A 25,395-nucleotide genomic window follows, 5' to 3' on the forward strand; every position below is an offset into this window, starting at 1 on the left:
AAGATGAGGTGTCTCTCCGCTCGTTAACATCTCACCTTCTTCCATATTATTATTATTATTATTATTATTACAGCCAAGAGCACAACACACTGCAGAACAGGTGGTTTTAAAGCTGCACGTATTGATCCTGACGAGCGTTTCAGAGTGATCATGGCCGTTTCAGCAGAAAGTGATGACACTGCAAGTCACGGACACAGACAGAGAACGCGGGTTAATGAAATGATGATGGTTTAAAATGTTGGGGAACCTCAAAGACACGGCACCGTACAAACAGCTGTGTGGATCTTTAGTTTAGGACTCTACCATTCCATGACGTTGCCTAATCCTTTACAACATTCCCCGTCCGCTCAATGTTACTCGCGAACTTCGAGACAGAACCGATGCATGGTAAGGACGCGTCCCCGACCGACCGATTTCTTTTCTATATATAAAAAAAAAAGGTCCTTGTAAGTGTTCTCTTCTCATTGTGTGCATTTTTTATACGACCTGTGAACCGCTTCCCGTCGTTTGCCATCGTTTCAGGTCTAACGTTTCTTACCGACTTCTTCGTGATGTTTGAAGACAAAGTGCCTATCCTTTTAGATACACTGTAGAAAAAAAGATGCAACGTCAGCTGTTTTCTAATGCACCCACACTCGAGTCCATGTTTGGTTCAGCCCGTATGTAGCTCTGCAGGAAAACGTGTCGTGCAGAAAGCCTTATCCGCACGCAGAGGACTCTACCTACAGTACGCTCAAGAGACGAGAACAGAGAAACGACCTTATGATAAACCATAAAGTCGTGTTAATGGGTGAAGGAGTGAGAATCGAACACTATGTGAGCATAACTATGAGAACTGCGTACGTATATGAATTCAGTTACATTACTGTCGGTAACGCGTCGTGCATGTTTAGATGGTAGACCTGTTTTCTTGGTCAGGACGTCACTGTGCGAGTCCTGCAGTGCTGCTGCGCTGCTTGGACTGCAGAGTGTGTGTGTGTGTGTGTGTGTGTGTGTTGGTCAGCTGCAGTCTGAAGGGGTTAAAGAGTGCGCACTGTGATTTTGACCCAGAGTAGCAAAAGGGGGATCTGGTCTGAATCCGACCTGGTTATTTGAGTCATGCTGTGTGTGTGTGTGTGTGCGTGTGTGCGTGTGTAATCAAAAGTAGCACTGGTGAGCATCAGCTGTTGTGGATGTATTTTACATTTCTGGATCCATGTGTGTGTTTTTTCATACTCATGGATAAAAATGAGTGTTGTAATGTCACACAGATATTTCCTACTGTGCCGTCACAGTTCAGTTCATCGTTGTCGAAGTAACGCTGCATAAAAAGTCCAGGTACAAGTAGAAAAGGTTCACTTCTAATGACAGCTCCCATTCAAGCGCGTGCGTACTGGAGGGGGAAGCCACCGCAGTGATGGCTCCTTAGTAAAGCTTTAGTATGTCGTAAGGACTTTGGACACAGTTCATATGATGGAAAGAAAGAAGGTGATGCCTTTTTCCTGCGAGTGGTTAAAACATATTCTGGGAAATGTAGGAAACTGATGTAGAACCTGAACGGGCGACTGTGGAAGGAAGAGGTGAGGCAGGTTGAGGGAATCAGGTCCAGCGGGTTCAGCTGTTTAAATAGAGATCAACACTAAGACGATGAAGATAAATGACGACACAGATCACCGAAACAACCTGAGGTGTGACAGATAGCACAGGTTGATTAGTAGCAAAGGTCAGGAGTGGATCTGATAGTCCCGGAGGGTCCTAGGGGCCAAACCCTGACCTGCTGCCTCACTCGTCTCTGCTTCCTATTTGATATTTGATTCTTGATATTCTCCAGCTGTCAGATTTCTAGACTCACGTCTTCTCAACATCCATCAGTCACAGAGCTCTGAAGCACTGTCTGCTGCTGATGCCTGAAACTGTACTGAACCGGAGAGATCGGACGATTTACACAGAACAATCACTGTTATATGCAACTCGCCTGATGAACACGCCTGGCATGGACGTAAGAGCGTCTTTAGAGACGTGGATCTATTGCTGTGCTTTTACGTCACAGCAGTCTGCAACACGAGGGACAGGTTTGAAGCTCCGCAGCAGCTGACTGGCTGTAAGGTTTGTGGAGGGTATCATAGAGACATCCTCACCTCGGTGTGTAGTAGGAGAAAGACTTGTTATAGATGCAGTGACGCGCACTACGTCGGTCGGACACGAGCTGACGGCCAGAGCAGGGCTATGCAACACGAGGGACAGGTTCGAAGCTCCGCAGCAGCTGATTGGCTGTAAGGTATCTTTAAAGACATCCTCGCCTCAGTGTGTAGTAGGAGAAAGACTTGTTATAGACGCAGCGACGCACACTTCAGGGGCAGGACACGAGCTGACGGCGAGGGCAGGGCTATGCAACACGAGGGACAGGTTCGAAGCTCCGCAGCAGCTGATTGGCTCTAAGGTATCTTTAAAGACATCCTCGCCTCGTGTGTAGTTATAGATGCAGTGACGCGCACTACGTCGGTCGGACACGAGCTGGCGGCGAGAACATGGCGATGCAACACGAGGGACAGGTTCGAAGCTTTGCAGCAGCTGATTGGTTGTAAGGTTTGTGGAGGGTATCACAGAGACATCCTCGCCTCGTGTGTAGTAGGAGAAAGACTTGTTTTAGACACGGCGCGCACACTACAGGGGCAGGACACGAGCTGACGGCGAGGGCAGGGCTATGCAACATGAGGGACAGATGTGCAGCTCCGCAGCAGCTGATTGGCTCTAAGGTATCTTTAAAGACATCCTCACCTCGGTGTGTAGTAGGAGAAAGACTGGTTATAGACGCGGCGACGCACACTAAAGGGGCCGGACACGAGCTGACGGCCAGAGCAGGACACGAGCTGACGGCGAGATCAGGGCTATGCAACACGAGGGACAGGTTTGAAGCTTCGCAGCAGCTGATTGGTTGTAAGGTTTGTGGAGGGTATCTTAGAGACATCGTCCCCTCGGTGTGTAGTAGAAAGACTGTAGAAAGACTTGTTATCGACGCGGCGACGCACACTACGGGGGTCGGACACGAGCTGACGGCGAGAGCAGGGCTATGCAACACGACAAATCCATTCCTCCATCCATCCCGTAGCTTTACGCGCCGCTCTCTTCAGATTCAGGCTTCGGCGGACGATCGTGACCAAATGTTTTATAGAAAACGCGAAGACGACGACGAAAAAACAAAAACAGGCAAACAAAAAAGGCACAAAGTGTAAACAGGAAACAGGATATTTAGGGCGACAGTGAGTTTATACATATATTTGCATGCATAACATGTACCCACTTGGACAATATCAAAGGGAAACCCCGGGGCGTGTGTCCTGCCGGGTCACGATAAAAGGGTTTTTATGATCTAAGGGATTCTTTCCCTCAAGGACAGGACACATTTTTCTGCAGACACGTCATTATTTTGAGGGTTTTGTCACACAAATCATCCGTTTAGCTGTCACCGCGGGCTCTTTGTGGAGTCGAAGGAGCGCACCCGGGCCCAGTCCGGACCAATCGGACACCAAACGTACAGAGCGATCCACTTTCTCTCTGTCTGCGTCCCATGGGCAGAGTAGATGTGGCTTCTGTCCTGGGAAAATACAAATGTTTGCATGTTCTGACGATGTATGTGCATGTAGAGAACTTAGTACTTTTAGATACCACGTGTTATTTTGATGTTGATTTTTAATATTTGATATAAACGATCGTGGGGGTCTGTTGAAAAAAGACACATTTCTATTTAAAACAGTATTTAACATGGTCCGCCCCGCCCCGCGCCGCGCCGCAGCGCCGGAACATTCCTCTGTTCTTGGGATTCCGTGAGATGTTGGTTTGCCTGATTTTATTGTTTCACGGCCAGACTTTGAATTCTGCAGTTGTTTCTACATTCAACATTTTGTATGAAGCAAAGTTCCTTGAAATAAAAAATGAATGAAATGAAACCGCCTCTGATTGGTTGAATGCTTTGAGTGTGTGGGAAGCAGCTGTCTGCATTTATTCTGCCGGGTGTGTGTGAGGAGGATCTTTACTCCGCTGTGCAAATCTAAGATATTTTTGGAAAAGCTGAGGAAATCATCTTCAACCGTTTGTCCCTATCAGGGTCAAACAGCTGACATCGGGCGTGAGGCGGGGTCCACCCTGGACAGGACGCCAGTCTATCACAGGACACATAGAGACGAACAGAGACAGACAACCATTCACACCTACGGGTGATTTAGAGTCATCAATGAACCGAACAACCTGCACGTCTTTGGACTGTGGGAGGAAACCGGAGAACCCGGAGAAAACCCACGCACACACGGGGACAACATGCAAACTCCACACAGAAGGCCCCCAGCCGGGATTCAAACCAGTGCTAACCACCACACCACTGTGCTGCCGTTAGCTGGGCAAATCGTGGCATGATTTTCCTAAATGTCTGATGAGGTATTTTTTTCCCAGATTGGTTTATTTGCCTTTTATGATTCTCCGGGCTGGACAAATGTACCGTGGGAAATGCTGGTTCCAGTCTGGGCCAGAAATGGTGCCATAACTTACACGAGTTGTCATGGGGGACGTGAATATCAGTTTAAATCATAGATCATAAATGCTGCCTGCACTTCACTCGCGGAGCTCGTGTAATCTCTGCTAGTGACACAGAGTACCGTGTGTCTCAACCCCCTAAAAAATCCTGTCCTGTTAGAATTTTTTTTTTAAATGGCTCCCGGTCCCAGAAAATAATCTTAACATTGACTCCCACATCCTTTTATCTAGTAGCGTGTTCTGCTAGCCTAGCTCAAGGGCGGTGGAGCTAATGCTGCTAATCCAGTAAACGTCAGCAAGATGGATGTATCTCCCTCCCCCCAACGTCACATACATGCCCTTTTTTGGTCAGAGGAAATGAGGCAGAGTTAAAGACAAGATGGCGACTCCCGTAGGCGAGGACGATTGGATCAAGTTGGGAGAGCGGACCAGGACGGAGAGGCTACATCTATTTTTATACAGTCTGTGCTACTGAGCCTTTAATACTTTTGTTCGTCGGTGTGTGTCGTGTATAAATTGCTCATTTTTGTCTGCGTACTGAAAAATATCGCAGTTTTCACTACGATTCTGTTTTGTATTTTTCTGTATTTCCTGCGCTGAGTGACGGTTGTAACCGGAAGTGCCTGAGCCAGCTTTTATTGTGAAGCTTTTGAGCGGAAGTCTCCCTCCCTCTGAAGTCTCGTTAGCTTGACTGTAGCAGCCTCCAGGTCCGGGAACGAGAACGTGATTTGCTCACTCGAACACCTTGTGATGGAGATGTAACGGTCGAGAATGAGCCGTTTACTTTAAAACAAACCTCAAAGAGGCTTTTTTAAAAGTAGTTTTCTTTATTTAAAAGTATGTTTTCGTCTTAAGGACAGGAAACAATAACGAGGCCATGTTTTCAATGTGTAAAATACACTTTTTATTGGTTTATTTCGACACAACGGTGACGTTACTGGGACTGGCCGCGGACGTGGTGTCGTTACCCGGAGAAAAGTGGGGTTTGCAGCGGACAGGTAAGACAGGTTACACCGTTATAACAACAAATATGATGGTTTTTAAACACTCAAGAGTGGCACTTAGGTATGACAGATACAATAGGACTTACGTTAGCACTGTGAAGTCCGTAATACACTTATATTTAGTGTAAAAAGCTCCGAAATTCCCTTTAAAATGGTTGTTGGGGAAAGTCATGTTAGCTAAAACTAGCTTACAGGTCACACCATTCATTTCTGATGCAGGTGAATCTCAACTGTTTCCATTTTCTATCTAAACTCTTTGAATTCTTTGATATTTCCCTGAAATGTTTTATAAATATAAATAAAGCATTTGCAAAGTGTAATATTAAAGTTGCAGTACCAGCTCCCTCCACTGAGAGCCGCTGTTGCAGCACTTTAACACCTGCTTTTGTATCTATGGAAGCTTTTTATGGACAAAATGATCTGTAAAAGCAATTTATTTCAATATTAAAATGAAATTATACTCATCCCCGGGGCAGGAATTGGTTAATATTATGTCACAAATGCATGTGGCTCACAGGAACTCACAGGAAGCGATGCACAAATATGTTTCACATGTAGAAATGGATCCGTAAACATGAGTTTACATGTATTTATTTGTGACATCTATTGTTTTTATGTGAAATTAAAATACACATTAACAGCCCTGAGGTCTACATATTCTACATACTATTATTTTTTGTCGATTTAACTTCACAAAACAAAAATACACACACACAAATTATTCAATTAAATTAAAAGTTGGACAAAATTATGCAAATAAATAAAAAGGAAGCCACAAATGTTACGTTTCTCACAAACTCACAGGAAGCCATGCACAAATATGTTTCACGTGTAGAAATAGGTCCGTAAATATGTGTTTACATGTATTTATTTGTGACATCTATTGTTTTTATGTGAAATTAAAATACACATTAACAGCCTAGAGTTCTACATATTCTACATACTATTTATTTTTGTCGATTTAACTTAACAAGACAAAAATACACACACACAAATGATTGAACCTCACATTTTTGTGGTAAAAGTTAGACAAAATTATACAAATGAATAAAAAAGGAAGCCACAAATGTTACGTTTCTCACGAACTCACAGGAAGCCATGCACAAATATGTTTCACGTGTAGAAATAGGTCCGTAAATATGTGTTTACATGTATTTATTTGTGACATCTATTGTTTTTATGTGAAATTAAAATACACATTAACAGCCTAGAGTTCTACATATTCTACATACTATTTATTTTTGTCGATTTAACTTAACAAGACAAAAATACACACACACAAATGATTGAACCTCACATTTTTGTGGTAAAAGTTGGACAAAATTATACAAATGAATAAAAAAGGAAGCCACAAATGTTACGTTTCTCACGAACTCACAGGAAGCCATGCACAAATATGTTTCACGTGTAGAAATGGGTCCTTAAATATGAGATGACATGTATTATTTGTGACATCTATTGTTTTTATGTGAAATTAAAATACACAATAACAACCTAGAGTTCTACATATTTGCAAATCACTATTTATTTTTGTTGATTTAACTTTAGAAAACAAAAATACACACACAAATTATTGCACCAAATAAATAAAAAGGAAGCCAAACATATGCAAACCAAGTTCCACATGCAGAAATGGATTGCTGTTGGCAAATTTAGCTCATAAAGTCTAAACTTCTATCACGTAGTCTGTGATAACTTGTTGATTGGGTTATTTTTACAGGCTTGACTTGGTGTATTACAAATGAAAGGGGCCCCTCTGAGGCGGCGTTGTCTGGTACACTCAGCCCACCGACCTCCTGTTATTGATCACATAACTGTGCCTGAATAATGCTCTAATGAGCCAGAAAATCTGAACCAGGGCCTTCATACAGGGCAGTCTAGGGTGAACTTCGGTCAAGGGTAACGGCAGGAGCATCTTCATGAACCCACATCAGTGTTGACCCTAGTGAGTGAGGCCCTGCTGCACAGCATTTCAATGGAGGCCAGGTCGGCTGTTTTCACCGAAGTTCAGATTTTTTTTTTAGGGTAGAATCACACAACGTGTCAAGGCATGGAAGAGCTGCAGACACTTCTGCTTTCGGCCGGCTGTGTCCAGAAAGGTGCCGTCAGTCCAAAATATGCAGTTTACTGTAGCTTTTCACTGTTGTGTCTCTTCTGGCTCACACTGATCGACAGCTGCGTTTATTACTGTGTTTTTTCAGGGGTAAAATCAGCTGCAAGTGACATTTTAGTAAATGGACTTTCTAGTCTTCTGAGTACTCAAGGCGCTTTCACACTACTTGTCACATTCACACTGATGGCAGTGGACATCTACAGACCATCTAATCTAACCATTCACACCACATTCACACACCCATGCGCAGCACAGGAAGCGATTCGGGGTTCAGTGTCTTGCCCAAAGTCACTTCGACATGTGGACCGGGGCAGCTGGGAACCGCCGATCTCTCAAATGGAGGACGACCCACTCTTCAACTGAGCCACAGCCGCACAGTTACAATTACTATGAATGTACAGTGTGTCCAATGTCCAATGTGAGGTGTGATTGGGTCCAGCGTCGCTCCTTCCAGGTCACAGTTCGTCTTCTTGTGAGTAAAGAAGAATGAGATGAACTCATAGCATTCTCTGTCTCTGTTATGTTAATGGGACAGATGTCATTTTCCCGTTGGTGAAGGTATTATAGGCCTTATTCAGCGACCCGTGGTCCTAAATGTCGCCAAAACATAAGAAACGATGGAAAGAAACCGAAGGAAAGAAATTTGCTGCAAGAAATGCTTTTGTCTTCTGATGCTAAATGCACCTTTGTTCTTGGTACTAGGTCGGTGCACTGTCCAGTAGCACGTTTAGCACTATGGTCCTACTGTATACAGTTGGATAAGAGTGCAGCTTATTTAAGATTAAATAGTGGGAACAGAGGGAATTCCTCCTTTGGACGTGTGAGCGACAGTGCGGCGTTATCAGCTCTGATGCATCTGATGTAATGTTTGAACAGCACACTGTGATCTGTGCGCCGACTGTTCTCTCATGTCACATCAAAGCGGCTGCCGTCCGGCTCACTGACAGACAGTCATGGCACCCGTCCAGGTTTGCACCGAGCGTTGACGACCAGGAGGCTAATTACTGTCACTCTCCTTTCATAGCTTAGCCGTGAGTGGAGGGAGCAGCTCTGTGTTCTTCTGCCGGCTGATTGTGTGTTTGGACAAATCAGCATAACAAATAAAAAGTGCTAAATGCTAAAAAGAGACTCTTAAAGGGAAAACTGCACTGCATTTATCCTGGTTTAGACAGAATTTATGGATGAAAGTACTTTGTGTAAGGATACAATATTACGTGATAAAGCACAAGATGCTTAAAGGTTGAATATGTAGTTTATTAAAAGCTATATTCTTTTCAAAATAAAAGACCCATGGGGCGTTTTAAGGGGTACAGAATGAAAGTGTCGCCTTTACATAAAAGAATATATTAAGACAACAAGTTTGACGGGTTTGACAATGGGTTCTATTTAGATTGTACCAGCCAGAGTTGTCTGTTGTGCAGCTACTGTAGGCTGGCACTGGGTGAAGTCTTTATTTGTCCCAGCAGCTGAGTGAGCGGAGACGGGCAAAAACCAGAGTCACTATAGGCCGAGCATTCACTCCATGGACTGAGAGAAAGGAGAGGAACGCCATTCAAACGCTCGCCCACATGGCTACGCTGCTCCTTGATCGCTAACATCACTTTCATCTGCACTTAGCTGGAACGGCTAACGCTAACGGCTAACGGTGACTGCAGTGTTTCCCCTACAATTATATTAGGGGGATGCTGCACTCTACAAGTGGAACTCCCATGCCCCCCATGCAATTCATTTTATCCCGTTATGTTCGTGATAGCCTCGCCATAACACCGGCCTGGGGCGTCCAGCAAGCAAGCAAAGCTGATATTGTTACCTGAATGTGGTGTGCTCGTCGGCTCAGGTGTGGCCTCATCCGTGGTGGCTTCACAATCATCTAATAACACCCGTGGCACCCTCAGGACAAGAACCATTGTCCAATACTTACCCTTTCTGTTTCGGAGAATGCTTCTTGCTGCCTATACGTCATCACGCCGTAACACTTCACACGTATTGATGACGTCATGGCGATGCATGGCTTTGTTTCCAAATCTTTCCGTAGACCTCAGAGTTTTTGTGCGTCTTGTCGACTGTTTTTGAATCTTTTCATCGACCAAATCTGCAGTAAACCCTCCACCTCCGCATCACACCAACGTGAACCTTTCACCACCATTGTTTGAAATGTCCGCGCATGGTCCCTCCTTCTTTTTTCTATGTCCCAACAGGCGCACAGGAAATGACCTCAGAACCGCCGTAGGCCTCGTGCTCGTACACGTGCTCGTGCTCGTACACACAGCTAGGTGCGGTACTGTTGCACTCACACTGGTCAAACGAACTAGACTTTAGCCGTGAAACCTATTTTGGCACTGTACGGATGGACAGTTTGATTGCGACCATAACCATGTGGTTATTGCATATTTATTTATTGAATTTCAATAGAAAATGCTGAGAACACGGGGATATTGTTATAGATTTTGGCCATACTGCTCAGCCCTAGAACAACGAAAGAAAGGAGGGAGATATGAGTATGAAGCGTTGAGGAAACATAAAGAAAAGAAAAGGAGACCGATTTTGTGTGACATTGATCTGAAGTGTTAGACGTTGTCGATCACATCAACAATTGAAAAAAGTAGCTTTTGTCTGTAGAGAGACTTGAGCTCCCAGCTTTAATTGAAGCTGACCCTGTCGGCCAGAACTTTTTTGTTTTTGCGCAGTCTTAATTTTAACCCTCCTGACCTGACTTGAATTCTATCACTGTCACTTTGTTTTTGGTCTCCATCCTGACGCCAGTGACTCGGCTCTCTAAACACAAGGCGGGAGACGCTTGACTAAAAGCTGTTGTATCTTTTCAGTTACGGCTGACGGGCCCGAGGTTCAGAGACATCCAAGAAACACAGAAGGCTGAACTGAGGTTCTGAACGGGGCTTTAGGTTTACAGAGACCTCTTGTGCTTAATAATACCAGATGACTGAGCCTTGGCACCAACCGCTCCTCAGGAAACACCAACACGTTAATCAGACTCAGATGCCGCTAGAGGTGGGCAGAAGTGCCAAGTATGCAAACAAAGAAAACAAAATGTCACATGATGCAGGTGAGCCCGGCCCATGTATGACCTCTGACATCGTAACCTACTGTGTCAGGGGGAAGAGAGATTGTCACCATCTCTAGAAGGGTATAGCTCACATAATGTAGCTCTGGTGTAATCCCTTTGCTGGGGTGAAAGGCACGTTATTGGACTTTACGGTGGGTCAATGACAGTGTGACAGGTTCAGGGACAGTTCCCTCCTCTGTGTCCTCATGTTGAGAACAAGACTGAAGGTCAATGTGGACAGAGTGGACGTATATGCTTGTATAGATACCACAATTGGGGGTCTGTGTACGCAGACATGTTCCCTAATGCACACTAAAAAACAGTTGTATTTTTATGTCTTTGTCTACTCCTTTTATGAACGATGTAGTAGACTCTGAGGCTGCATTTGGACACGTTGGTGTTTTTAGCTGCATGCAAATGTTTGAGCAAACAGGCTCAACACTTTTAGAAGGGATGCGTGTGAGTAATCCATTACTCTATTACTCCATTACTCACTCATTTAACAAGCCTGTGCAAAGATGCTCTTGTAAAGGTCATTTTCTGTTCTGTGTTCTTCTTCACCTCTGGATAAAAGTGTTGACTCTACTTCACCGTGTTGTTGTGGCGTCTGTACGACCACACGTCACATCCCGCTGAGAGCTACATCCAATCAGCAACCGGGCGTCTCTCAGGGCTTTGAGCGGCCACAACTTTTTTCCGTTTTGTCCGACCATCTACACGCAGCCAGTGGTGTCGTCTGGACGTTGAAACCTCGTCGTCACAGCCCCGCCTCTGACTTCTAACCCCGCGGCTTCACGTAACAACAACAATAACGGCGTTGTAGCGGTGGAAACAGTAATTAGTTAGATTACCCCGTTACTGACAAAATATCCCCCAACACTGTTGTATTCTCCACAGCGTCTCCCCGTCCCTTCTTCTCTGTTGTTGGTGTATTTCTGTGGCAGTTACAGCGCCACCTCCAGGCCTGGCATGGGTACTTCAGCGTTTGGAGTCAGTCTACCTGGTTTCGAGGCCGTGTGGACGGAAACCTTTTCAGAACGACGGAGAAATAAAAGGTTGTTTCGATCATGTGGACGTACCCTTAGTCACAGTCTTTGAAACCTGAGCTGATAGCAGCAGGAGGCCCTAATGCTGCCTGCTCGCTCCCATGTCACCATGGCCTTGATGTTTGACTAATGGCTCTCCTGATGCTTGGCAGTGTAGGCTGCTGTTCGGCTCTGAGCAGCTTGTAGCCAGTGGGGGGTCCTGGCACCTCAGCTGACCTGTTGGCAACATAAAACAAAATCCTGTCCGCAGCTGCAGCCTGGAAAACATCTTAACACACTGATCTACCAGGTCCTTGGTGATGGGACAGCATCACAAGCTGACCCCTGTAAAGGAGGCTTTAAAAAGGCCACGCATATATATTTTTAAAATCTGATGCTTGTGTTTAGTGCTGGTGAATCGCTGCCATAAAATGTGTGTTAGAGCGTTGGTGTTTAGGAATATGAGGTGTCTGAGAATGAATATCCTGATCTGGTTTAGGACTTCTCTCTCAGCTGACTGTAAAACTCGCAATTACACTGACTTTACTTTAAAGCGTGGCAAAGGCACTTCAAAAAATGCTCGTTTTGAGCTGTGTCATCAAAGTCCTGTCCATACACCTACTCGATCAATCACGAGTCAATCACGAGTCAATCATGATGTTTCGCCCCGTTTTTGTAGCAACAAATAACTAATCTATCTATAAAAGCAAGGGAGGCCTGTCTGTTTGTCAGTGTGTGGCTCAAATATCTCTGCAGACCAGGTTCAGACTGACCGCAGATTTTCCACATGGCTTCCACATGACACAAGGGTGTTTGGACCAAAAAGGCCCAATAATGTTATAGGTTTCTTTCGTGGAGACACAAACAAGAGGCAAGCGGCCAGAGAGGACTTGGTTAGTAAAATTAAAAAGAATGGCTCATCATTTGGAGAGGGTTTGGATTTAAAGTTTAAGATCAGCAGAAGACTACTGTATTCTGTAGAGAAACAAACAGGTTGCTTTCTGTCCACACTTATTCATACAATGTGTGGACCAAGCTGTAAAATATGACCCTGAAAAACTGTTCAAGGAGCGTCACTTCACAAAAATGTCCAAAATATCCCCAAAGCAATTTCAGTCAAAAGCAACTGGACTTGGTTATTTGTCTAGGAAGACGTTTCACCTCTCATCCAAGAGGCTTCATCAGTTCATGTACGCATCTGACCAGGCTGGGACTGGACCAGGACCAGGACCAGGCTGGGACTGGTCCAACTAACTGGTGTGGAGATCCAGCTATTTAACCTCTCACAAGGCCGATGATGAAACGTCTTCCTAGACAAATAACCACATCCAGTTGCTTTTGACTGAAATTGCTTTGAGAATACATCACAAGGTTTCTCCAGTGAGTCCCAATCACTGTCCTAAGTTAACCTCACTAACTTTGGGGAACCTAAACAGGAAGCTGATAATGCCAACCACTACCTGCACATTGTACTTATTATACTATATATTAAATGTGTAATACAAGATGTGCAGGTGATTCAGAACGTGACAGGTTGTTGAAAGTGTTCTTGCTAACGTTGGTTGGTAACATTGGTTGTTCTGCAAAGTTACATCAAGTCACATTTGATGTTTCAGGCTGATGCCAGGGAAGTGTTGGGTTACTGTAGCATCAGGTCACCTCTCCGCGTCTCAATATTATTCTTTTGGGAGAGGAAATGAGAAAATATTTTAGGGTCAATCTCACTGCATGAAGGGAATGAGGAATGTGGAAGTGAATGCTTTTACCTGTGCCTGAGCTTTGAGGTTAAAGGTCATTATTGTGAGTGAATGCAGTGTTGATGGGCGGATCATGGTTACAGTGTGATACCCAAGTGTTCTGATCTAGGGCTGCAGCTGTCTATTATGTCAGTAATCAAGTATTCCACAGATTATTTTATCAATTACACTGTAAGTTAGCGGCACAGATTACAACTCAACAAAATATCTCACAGAAGCTTTCATCGGGTAGCGTGAAGGACAGACAGTGGAACAGCCGGGGAAAGAAACACAGCCCTGCAGATGGAGGAAGAGGGGGAGTGCACTGAAGATGCACTGCATCTTGCACTGAGATTGAAAGATATCCTTTTGTAGTTAGACTTAGACTTAGACTTCTCTTTATTGATCCTGTTGGGATGACTCCCAGTGACTATACTTGACTTATATATTTACCCCCCTCCCCCAAGTATTGCCTCAGTGACACCGACGTGACGAGTGATAGACAAAGTTCTTCTTGCTAAGTTTGCATGTGACCTTCTTGGGGTCATCCTTGTTCTTTTCTAAGTGATCCCATATTTAAGACGTCTTTCCCGAAATGATTGGCTGTTAATTATTAACTGTCTAACCACGATGTCGAAGGGACCTGGACCTGCCCTGTTAAAAAAAAACACTGACAGTGAGTGAGAGTCACGACTTCTTGTATCTGGCCCTTCAAATTAAAAGCCCTCCAGTCTTTGAGGCCAAAGCAGGCACGCAGATTCTCTTTATTTTGATAAGACAAGGCTCCAAATGGTTATGTAGTCGACTAATCGCTCGATTATCAACCAATCCTTGGGTGGGGGCAGCCCTAGTATTTGTGTGTGTGCACTGCAGTGTTGCCCAGTGGCAGCTCCAGATGCACTGTAGCTATGAAAGAAGTGTTTGACTGGGCTCCTGGGACGGACATAAGTACAAATTTACCTCTCATCTTCTCTCAACACATGGAGTCAAGATGCCGCTTCCTCTGCCTCCATCAGCACACATCAAGTCAATCTGTCCGCTTTAAAAAACATCTTTCCATCTGTGTTTCTCCTTTTACCTAACAGTGAACAGTAACTGCACCTCTGGACTGAATGTTAGCTAGACTTCGGTAGGAGGTAAAGAGTCAGTGTAAAGATCACTCCAGTCCTCAGATCTTTACGCTGGCTTCCTGTCTGTCAAATACTTGATTTTAAAATAATTTGGTTGGTTTACAAAGCACTTAATGGTTCAGGACCAAAATCCATTTCAGATCTTTGCTCAGCTACGAACCATCCAGACCTCTCAGATCCTCTGGGACAGGTCTGCTCTGTGTCCCCAGAGTCATGACTAAACATGGCACAGGTCTGCTCTGTGTGCGCACGCTCGTGCTCTTGCATGTGCAAACACGCTCTACAAAAGCCCACCTCTCCCAAACGGGCCGTGGTCGGCAAGTGGGCCTAGCTAGGCGTGGTACGGTTGCACTCACACTGGTCAAAGGAACCAGACTTTACCTGTAAAACCTGTTTGGGTACGGTACGGACGGACAGTGTTAGTTCGCCCTAAAATTCTACGGTCAAGGGGACAAAAGTACTTAAAATCCTGTTTCTGGCCACATGAAAAGTCAAAGTCCAATATTCTCCTCTTTAGTCTCTGTTGTGGTTTCCACCAACGCTTGTGTCTTTAGCTTGTCAGAAGCTCTACCTACTGTTACCATCTCACAGTGTTGTTTTGGTTTCTCAGCAGAGAAAGTGGATTTGTTGCAGCACTTCTCCCAGTTGGTCAACTCCCCCAATGCGTCCCCACCAGTTAACACTCACAGGTGTCCAACTCTCCAAATCGGCCCTTATTCCAGTCTGATGATGGCCACACAGCAGGCGTTTGGACCATGGTACGGAGTTTTATTTCTTTGTTTTCTCTTCTTAGTTAACTCCACTTCTCTTTTCATGATGTTGATAACTGTATTTCAGCCTAACTGATCTAACCACATCCTAAATCTACAAAACCATTTCAGCCATAAAAGTTATCTTTATTTTTTGTTTTACAGCTTTTAGATGTTTGTGTATTGTGTCTCGGTGTTTACAGTTATACATATCACCAGGGTTTTTTCTTGTTGTGTGTGTCTTCCTGATTGTGTGTGTGTCTTTCTTCCAGGTTTTCCGATGAGTTCAGCGTGCTGGTGGAGTTGCGTAGCGCTCAGAAGCAGGAGAGCAGTGTGGTGACCCTGTTAAACTCCCAGCATCACATCCACCTGCAGCTCCGCCTGGGCCCACGCTCACTCACCTTCATCTCCACCCAACACAGAGAATACGAGTACATGTGCCCCCCAGCTAAACAGTCCTCTACTGTACTATGATTAACCACCGCATGTGCACCGCATGAGTGAATGTAGCTAGGCAACGCACAGTGATGAGTCTGATCTGATACAGTCATGAATTAGACAGCTTTAACTTTACAGAATTACAAATGAATGTTCATGTGTCTTCACCTGTTGTCAAAATGTTACCATGTTCCCAGATAACTGTGTTTAGTACATGAATAGAACCAAAATAAGACCCACAGCATTCTAAACAGAACTTACTGATTTCCCTTTTCTCTTTCTTCCTTCATCCATCCTCCGTCTATCAAACGTAGGTTCACAGTGGGCTCTCTGTGGGATGGCCAGTGGCACCGGGTATCGCTGGCTGTCTCCCAGCTCTGGCTGGAGGTTTATGTGGACTGTTCTCTGGTGGAAAGGGTGAACTGGGCCTATCCTTGGCAGGGCATCTCTGTAGACGGCCTGCTGATGATCGGAGGCAGCCTGGAGGGCTTTGAGACACCGTTTGAAGTATGGAAATATATATATATATGCAAAACAACTGTACCACGACTGTGTTTGGTCAGTACTAATTGATGGTGTTGTAGAAGAATTGAGTCCACAGTGGGGGGCGGGACTGGGACTCTGGTTTACCTTACCTGTGACTTGTTCTTCCTGTTGGTGTCTGCAGGGTACTGTGCGACAAATGACCTTTGTGATGGGGGATCCAGATGCTGCCAGAGACCAATGTACTCTCCATCAGCCTGCCTGTAACCCACCGCTGTCTGATGCACTCTGGGTAGGAGAGTTGGAGCACACTTGTGTTTCTTCTTCTGTTTACTCATCACAGGGAGCTTTACTTACAACAGTTGTATAGTATCTGCTGTGGGTCTGGCAGAACTTTGTCAAGTTTTAGAAAATAGACCTTATGATGTCATGGACGTGGAGACACACCTCAGAGTTTTTGTGCGTCTTGTCGACTGTTTTTTAATCTTTTCATCGACCAAATCTGCAGTAAACACTCCACCTCCGCATCACACCAACGTGAACCACACTCCCACTGTGCCTCCGTCCCGTGCCCCGTGCTTTAGGGTCCTTGTCCCCCCCTCCAGGCCCGTTTGTACTCACACTACCTGGGCCTCGGAGAATGCTTCTTGCTGCCTATACGTCATCACGCCGTAACACGTCACACGCATTGATGACGTCATGGCGATGCGTGGCTTTGTTTCCAAATCTTTCCATAGACCTCGGAGTTTTTGTGCGTCTTGTCGACTGTTTTTGAATCTTTTCATCGACCAAATCTGCAGTAAACACTCCACCTCCGCATCACACCAACGTGAACCTTTCACCGCCATTGTTTTAAATGTCCGCGCATGGTCCCTCCTTCTTTTTTCTACGTCCCAACAGACGCACAGGAAATTACCTCAGAACCGCCGTAGGCCTCGCGCTCGTGCTCGTGCGCGCGCTCGTGCTCGTGCGCACGCTCGTGCTCGTACATGTGCAAACGTGCTTTACAAAATCCCACCTCTCCCAAACGGGCCGTGGACGGCAAGCGGGCCACAGCTAGGCACGGTGCAGTTGCACTCACACTGGTCAAAGGAACTAGACTTTACCCGTAAAACCTGTTTGGGCACAGTACGGATGGACAGTGTGAGTGCGACCTGATTTGTAGTTTGTCCTAAAGCTCTGACTTTATATGTAATGAGAGGGGCAGTATTTCATCAGCAGCGTGGAAGCAAGGCTTGTTACAGCAGCCAGTACATCACAGCAGAACGTCATGTGTGCGTGCACGTGACATTACTGAAGGATGTGTTGGCTCCAAACAGCCCCTCTGGGAGGATCACGGTTTGGCCCTGTGTTCATTCATTACAGCTTCTTCTTCTTCTTCTAGCTGCATCCTCAGTGCTGCTGCCACTATCCACCCTCACGTTATGTCCGCCAACTTTCCGTGCTACTTTTCGTGGCGGTGAAAGCCCAAAGGTCAGTGGTTCAGATGTGGGTTGGGAAAAATCCGCCCAGAGAAAACGGATGATTAAAGATCTGCTCGCACTGATCTATTTTTGACCTTCACTACTTTTCATACTCTCTTTAAAACATCGCTTCATCTAAGAGCGTAAGTGTAATCTTGAATTTTGAAACAAGTGGTGCTGATAATTGGGGAGAATAGGGTATTTTTAAAAGTTCAGAATTTGATAGAATATCTGATGTGTCTATTCACTGTTTAGCTCGTGGTTCATGAACGTGGTTAGGTAGGAGACAGGAAATGCAAAACGTGTTTTAAATTATATTTCATGGATCTTAAAAGTTTAAGTATTGCTAATATTTATTTAGTAATTAATGTTCGTAATGTTCAAGTACCACAGTTTGAGAACCATTGGCTTAGCCGATCAAATAAAAATGACCTCCCACTCACTCTCACTGTGCATGTGTAACGTGGTGACTCTGTGTAAACGTTTTGGATTCAAACATGCACGTTTTTAATATTTTGTATCAAGCAGATCTTGTCTTTACTCAAATCAAAACAAATCAAAGGGCAAAACACTCTTAAAAACTTAAAAATCATGAGCAAGCAATTTCACTTGTGGTGTATTATTGGACACGCTATTGTTCGTGAATCGCCCTTAACATCATAACAAATGTGACTTTAAGTCAAACTTGGTGGGTTTAATCTTCACCTTCAGATGCTCAGGGGCAGCTCAGTCTCTCCACTCTTTGCCAGGATGCAGGGCCACCACAGAAGACTCGCTGTGTGTGAGCCAGACTGTGAATGCTGCTTTGCACGTTTGTTGCAGGGCCGTAGCTAAGTGTATGTGGGACAGGGGCCTTAAATTACATTTACACTTATTCGCTTGAGAAGCTTGTGGACATAGTGGTGGTTTGTTTTTACAAATATGGTTTTAAGAAGGCTCTACAGTTGGGGGGCCGGCTAGCCCTCCCCCTTGCCCCCCTGTAGATCTGCCCCTGGTTATGGATGAAGTGATTTGAACATACATGGAAAGATGTTTTAAAATGAACAGTATGCCCCGAAGCTTTGATGTGACAGCAGCTGCGTCTTTCCTACAGTTTGTAGAGGAGATAAGCGTCCATGCGCCCTCAGGGCTGAGGGAACTGTTTGGGGTATGGCAGCATGTAGTGCAGTGTGTGTGACAGCAGAGTCCTGGGTGTGTCCGTGAGGGACATCTGGAGGAGGGGAAACGCCTGCAGCTCCTGCTCTGACAGGACCGGCGGACTGCATCTGGGCTCTGGACTCTTCTTGACTTGAGCACAGCTGCAGTGAGTGAGGACATGCTGTAGACATGTGGATTGTGTTAACATGCGTGCTGGGCTGCGTTTGGCTGCAGGACCCTCTCCACATGGGACTGACGGCAGATGGGCAAGAGACAGATATGGTATGTAGTCTAAGGGAGGGGTTTGAATGTCAGTGTTAACAGATAGGGGTGCATGTTGAGGTACTATGAATCAGGAAGTGACTTTCCCTGAATCAACAGCATCCTTCCTTTGACATGTTTCCTAGGATTCATGTTCTGATCGTTGCTCTATAGATCATGTTTTGGATGCGTCTGAAATGAGTTCATTTAGCCAGTTTGAACTTGTTTCTTTGATACTGCAGCCAGTAGTAAATACCCTTTATTTAAAGAGACCTGTGTAATTCAGTCCATATGAAGCATTAAGCTTTCTCCTAGCACATCTGTGCAATTGCAAACCTTTTTTGTCTGTGATCATATGTTTTCTGATGCTCTTAAACAGTAGGCAACACAGCATTAAACATGTGAGCTGAAGTGAAACCATGGTGCACAACAACAATGTGAGGGCAACTCATAGACCTCAGATGCTGCTGACGTCTCTTTGCCTCCCTGCTGACGCCTCTTTGCCTCCCTGCTGACCTCCCTCTACTTCGCGTACACACATCTCCTTTGCAACCCTCCTCCAGCCGAACCACCCTGCTCGTCCTGTATAGCTGCAGATGATGGACCTTGTTTTCCCAGCTGTGGTTCAGCAGAGATCATTTCCTCACTTACAGATGGAGTTGACTTGATTTATTGTTGCTCATACCTTCAACCAGTTTATCTTAATCTTTGGTTTATTGTACAGATTGTCTTTATGTTAAATACTAAAACCACTGATTTACAGAAAAAACTGAATATTTGTTGAGCCACTGGCTTTTTACGAAGGAACCAGGAGTTGTAAACATGAAGTTATCACTGTGTTAGGGTTGAGAGAGCGCATCTCTACAAACATATATCTTCATATGAATGCAGATAATTAATAACACACAGGGATGTGGGATCGACCCTAGACTCTATAAAGTAATACATGTGGCCAACAGACAGCATGTAAACAGAGAACAGGAGTTATATTTAAAGGGCTGGTGATACAGAAGTGATCCAACCTCTGTGTTTTATCATGATGCTTTATTTATGTGCACAATTGATCAGTATCACCAATCTCATATAATATAAGAAGAAGAAGAATTACAATGCACTACAATTAGTCTCAGGGGCTGGAGGACGGTCTATGAGCAGGTAGAAGTCGGCTGCAGAGGCTTCGCAGGACGCTCGCTCTGCAAAGTACTTGGTCGACTGGGCATCACAGGGAAGAGGGCCATTCAATCTGCTAGTGAAGCCGCAGAGAAAGCCACAAGGTGGCTGTGGATTAAGGGCTGATCCGTGGTCTGCTACTGGGACGCAGGCTGGGACCTGATCACCCCCGGCAGAGTCGCCTGGGCCAGGGTGTCTGTCGCAAGACCCGAAACACCCTATGACCCCAGGAAACAACACTGATGATGCGTCCCAGTGTGTCCAGGTGGTGTTTCTTAAAGAGTCTGCTTATTTATACATTTTTATTTTTTAGGTATCTCTTATATTATATTTTTTTATTACTGCTGTGATATGTCTGTGTGTAATGCTGCTGTTACACTGCAGTTTCCCAGCTTGGGATCAATAAGTATTTCTATTCTGTTCTCTTATGAAAGTCTGTATGATGCCATGTCACTCTGGAAACACAACATACCCGTACACAGGATTAGATTAGATTTGATCCTCAGTTAGTTCACACAGTGGTCCTACTCTGTCAGAGTCATAGTGATGAGCAGTGTGGAGAAGATTACCTGGACGAACAGGCTCAGGTGCAGAGCGATCAGGTGTCCGCAGGCTCGTCCCACACAAAGGAGCATTGTGTGCTGCTGAATAAGGTGAATTTGTGCCCATACTGCCTCTCTGTTTTACAACTCCAGCTCCAATGAATGTGGGACGTTGTTTAAAACATGCAATACATATAAAAACAAATACAATGATTGGAAATCCTTTTCGACTTACGTTCAATTGAATACACTTATAAAACAAGGTATTTAATGTTCAAACAAGTATTTATTCTTTTTGAGTTTGATGCCTGCTCAAACCCCTGAGAGACGCCCTGAGGTTGCTGATTGGATGTAGCTCTCAGAGGGATGTGACGTGTGGTCGTACAGACGCCACAACAACATGGTGAAGTAGAGTCGACACTTTTATCCAGTGGTGAAGAAGAAGAACGTTGCGCAGAAAATGATCTGTGCACGCACATCTTTGCACAAGCTTGTTAAAATCAGTGCTGCAGCGACCGGGTTGGATTCTGACCTGTGGTCCTCTGCTGCATGCTCTCTCTCTCTCTCTCTCTCTCTCTCTCTCTCTCTCTCTCTCTCTTTCTCTCTCTCCGCCTCTCCCTCTCTCCCTCTCTCTCTCTCCCTCTCCCTCTCTCCCCCTCTCCCTCTCCCTCACCCTCTCCCTCTCTCTCACCCTCTCTCTCTCTCTCTCTCTCTCTCTCCCTCTCTCTCCCCCTCTCCCTCTCTCTCCCCCCTCTCTCTCTCTTTCCCTCTGTCTCTCCCTCACCCTCTCATCTCCCTCTCTCCATTTCTCCCCCCCCCCCCTCTCTCCCTCTCCCTCTCCCAATTTACACATACACACACACACACACACACACACACACACACACACACACACACACCGTAATGCAAGCAGGGAGCGAGCCTGTCCCTCAACAAACAGGTAAGATCCTTCATGAAAGGGTTCATGAAAATAATAAAACACATTTTTACTCGACATACTAAAAATAACATGAACTGGGGATACACAGCTCTCACAAACGCTTCCCCAATACGTGAATATCCACATTTTTTTACAGCCACGTGCACTAACATTTACGTGCGGTCGGAGCATTTATCAAAAAATGAACAACTGAGAAACTCAGATCTTAACCCATACAGAGGGAGAGTGACTTCCTTTTCTGCTCAGGACGCCATTACTCCAGTAGATCTTTACATAGACAACATTTGTTTACTGCTATAACAATGCTTTGAATGTTGAGTACAGCCCCTTTAATACATTTATTTTACCACTCAGTGCACTTATGTTTATAACATTGCAACTGTCAGACATTCTGGGTCCTTATACCTGATTTCCTTGGCAACACTGACACCGAGGTGATGACCAGAGAGCAATGAATGTCTTTAGATACAGTGAATGTAAGGGATGTTACACAACCTGCCCACGACTGCATCCGATTCTCAGCCTACTCGTCTTCTGCTGTCTGTGTAATGCTGTCGAAGAAACAACTGTGTGCTCTTTCTCGTCCGTCTCTCCTCGCAGGGCCACGTGTTAGAGAGAGACCCTCTGGACTCCACCCATCAAGATGCTTCTGACCAACGTCCTGGCTTTGCACTTGTCGACGAGCCTCACATCAGCAATGAAGACAGAAGAGTCCAGGACACTGAACCCTCTCCAAGCATCCACATGTTAGATGAAAATCTGAGTCAAAAAAGTGCAGCAGACACGTCCCTTTATGCTGTAGTTGATTTGACTGCATCTGATTCACTGACACCGATGTCTGAGGACGGATCTCATAATGTAACTTCACTGATGGACAAGAGCCTGAGACCGTCAATGGTGTCAAAGGGGCAAAGGGAGACAAACAGCCAAAACCTAAGAAACAAGAACGAAGGGCACCAGTCCAGTCTGCAGTACGTGGAGTCATTGCCATCTGTGCCTGATGTTGGAACAGGGAACATCGTCTACGGGTCTGACCAGAGGATCTACCGAATCCACAAAGGCCCTCCAGGTCCAGTGGGACCACAGGGAAGGAGAGTAAGCATGAATTACATACATTAGTCAGTGGATACAGTTTATTTCCTTCCATTATAGAGGATCTAAGGGCGCACTCCCACTGTGCGTCCGTCCCGTGCCCCGTGCTTTAGGGTCCTTGTCCCCCCTCCAGGCCCGTTTGTACTCACACTACCTGGGCCTCGGAGAATGCTTCTTGCTGCCTATACGTCATCACGCCGTAACACGTCACACGCATTGATGACGTCATGGCGATGCGTGGCTTTGTTCCCAGATCTTTCCGTAGACCTCAGAGTTTTTGTGCGTCTTGTCGACTGTTTTTGAATCTTTTCATCGACCAAATCTGCAGTAAACACTCCACCTCCGCATCACACCAACGTGAACCTTTCACCGCCATTGTTTTAAATGTCCGCGCATGGTCCCTCCTTCTTTTTTCTATGTCCCAACAGGCGCACAGGAAATGACCTCAGAACCGCTGTAGGCCTCGTGCTCGTACATGTGCGCACGCTCGTGCTCGTACATGTGCAAACGTGCTTTACAAAAGCCCACCTCTCCCAAACGGACCGTGGACGGCAAGTGTACTGCGCCTGAAAACGTGCTAGGGCACGATACGGATGGACAGTGTGATTCCCCCCTAATGCCCTGTTTACGTGACAACGCCTATTTACACCCGTGGGTGAAAAAGACGAAATATTTGATCAGATGTGCCTTTTGTTTAGACACTGACAGCGTTTTCCTGGCTTAATCACGCTCCATCGTTGTGTTTCTGTGTAAAAAGTTAAAAACGCAAAAGTGTGTTCTGATCTGGTGTTTGTAAGAGATACCGGAGTACGCCCTTAACCCTGTTATAATCGCATGTAAACTGCATGTAAACGCACTGACAACAACACTTTGGGAACGCTGGCACAGTCATGTTGTTCCAGCTTGTAACTTCTTATCCGCTAATTGTTGATTTTAACTGTGTTAGTCAGTTTGCTTTGTTCAAAGGTATCGGTAGGCTTTTTCTCAGCTGTCCCTGCTCAGTCTTCATCGAGCCAGGCTAGCCCCCCACCCCTTCTCCTGCTCCACGCTGCACCAGCATGACATTGATTTTCTCCTCTCACACTCGTGAGCACATCTTTGTCTCAACTTTTCCTCTAAATCTTTGAACCTCCTCTCAAAAGGAAACCTCCCAGTTGAATTTAGGGGCGCCTCTAGCACAGATAGAGCTTCTGTCACTGGTGGTACCAAAATATCAGCCGTGGTATAAACTGTTTTTTCAATACAGTAAGTTTCCCAAGAGCGACTGATGCAGTTTCCCAAATTACCTCTCTTTGATGGGCCTGTATTTTGGTTGTAAGTGGAGGTTATGGTTATTCTGTGCAAACATCGTGGTCGCATCAACCCACGTGAAATTGACTCATACTGGTTTTTATTCAACTTGTAAAATTGCAGGGTAGATCTTCCCTCCAAAACATACTGGATGAATAAGGCCTTGGAGAGAGCGTAGCAGGCTTTTCTCTGTGAGATCCTCACACTGTAGATGACGGCGCACAGACGTCTGTAACCACTAAGCCGCACGCGTACTGCATGGTGAAACTGACTCAATGCCTTATTGTTGTTACAGGGATGTGCTGGGAGAGAAGACTTTGTCGGGTTAAAGGGTGACAAGGTAAGATGTGCATGGGCCAGGTATGCAGGTTTATACTTTTGTTTGTTTCTTTAAAGTTATTTAAATAAATGTAATTAGATAAAAAAGACACGCACACTATAGAAGGTTCATTAAAGGATAGGATTAAAGGTAAAACCCCATTACAGTCAAGGTTGGCTCCATTTTCATTCATCACTCACTGAAATAAAAACCGGGTCTTTCATTCATCTTCACCCTTTTGTTCCTGTCGGGGGTCGCGGGGGGCTGGAGCCAATCCCAGCTGACATCAGGCGTGAGGCGGGGTCCACCCTGGGCAGGACGCCAGTCTATCACAGGACACATAGAGACGAACAGAGACAGACAACCATTCACACCTACGGGTGATTTAGAGTCATCAATGAACCGAACACCTGCACGTCTTTGGACTGTGGGAGGAAACCGGAGAACCCGGAGAAAACCCACGCAGACACGGGGACAACATGCAAACTCCACACAGAAGGGCCCCAGCCGGGATTCAAACCAGGAACCCTCTCTCTCTGAGGCGACAGTGCTAACCACTAAATATTATAATTGGTCTATTATCAGTGTGCTCCAACATAGAGAACCATCACATGTTTGAACCTTCTCATACACTCCAAGTTTCTCTGTTTTTGCTCTTGAGCTGTGAGAACAAGAGTTTATTTGAGTCACAGCAGACAGATAATGTACGAGAGCCCCAACCACTTTTTATAAAGCAGTATAAATAACTTTGCTTTATCTTTCAAAAGCTGATAAAATATAAACTATTCTGTTTTACTTACTGCCGATCCTTTTGTCTTTCCTTATCTAGGGCTCTATCGGCAGTCCAGGCCCGTATGGGAGGAGAGGGGATCCAGGGCCTCGAGGACCTCCAGGACTTCCCTTTCTCTACCTGTGGAGGAACTCTGAGGAAGA

Source organism: Echiichthys vipera, assembly GCF_963691815.1.
Source record: "Echiichthys vipera genome assembly, chromosome: 4".
Taxonomy (NCBI): domain Eukaryota; kingdom Metazoa; phylum Chordata; class Actinopteri; order Perciformes; family Trachinidae; genus Echiichthys; species Echiichthys vipera.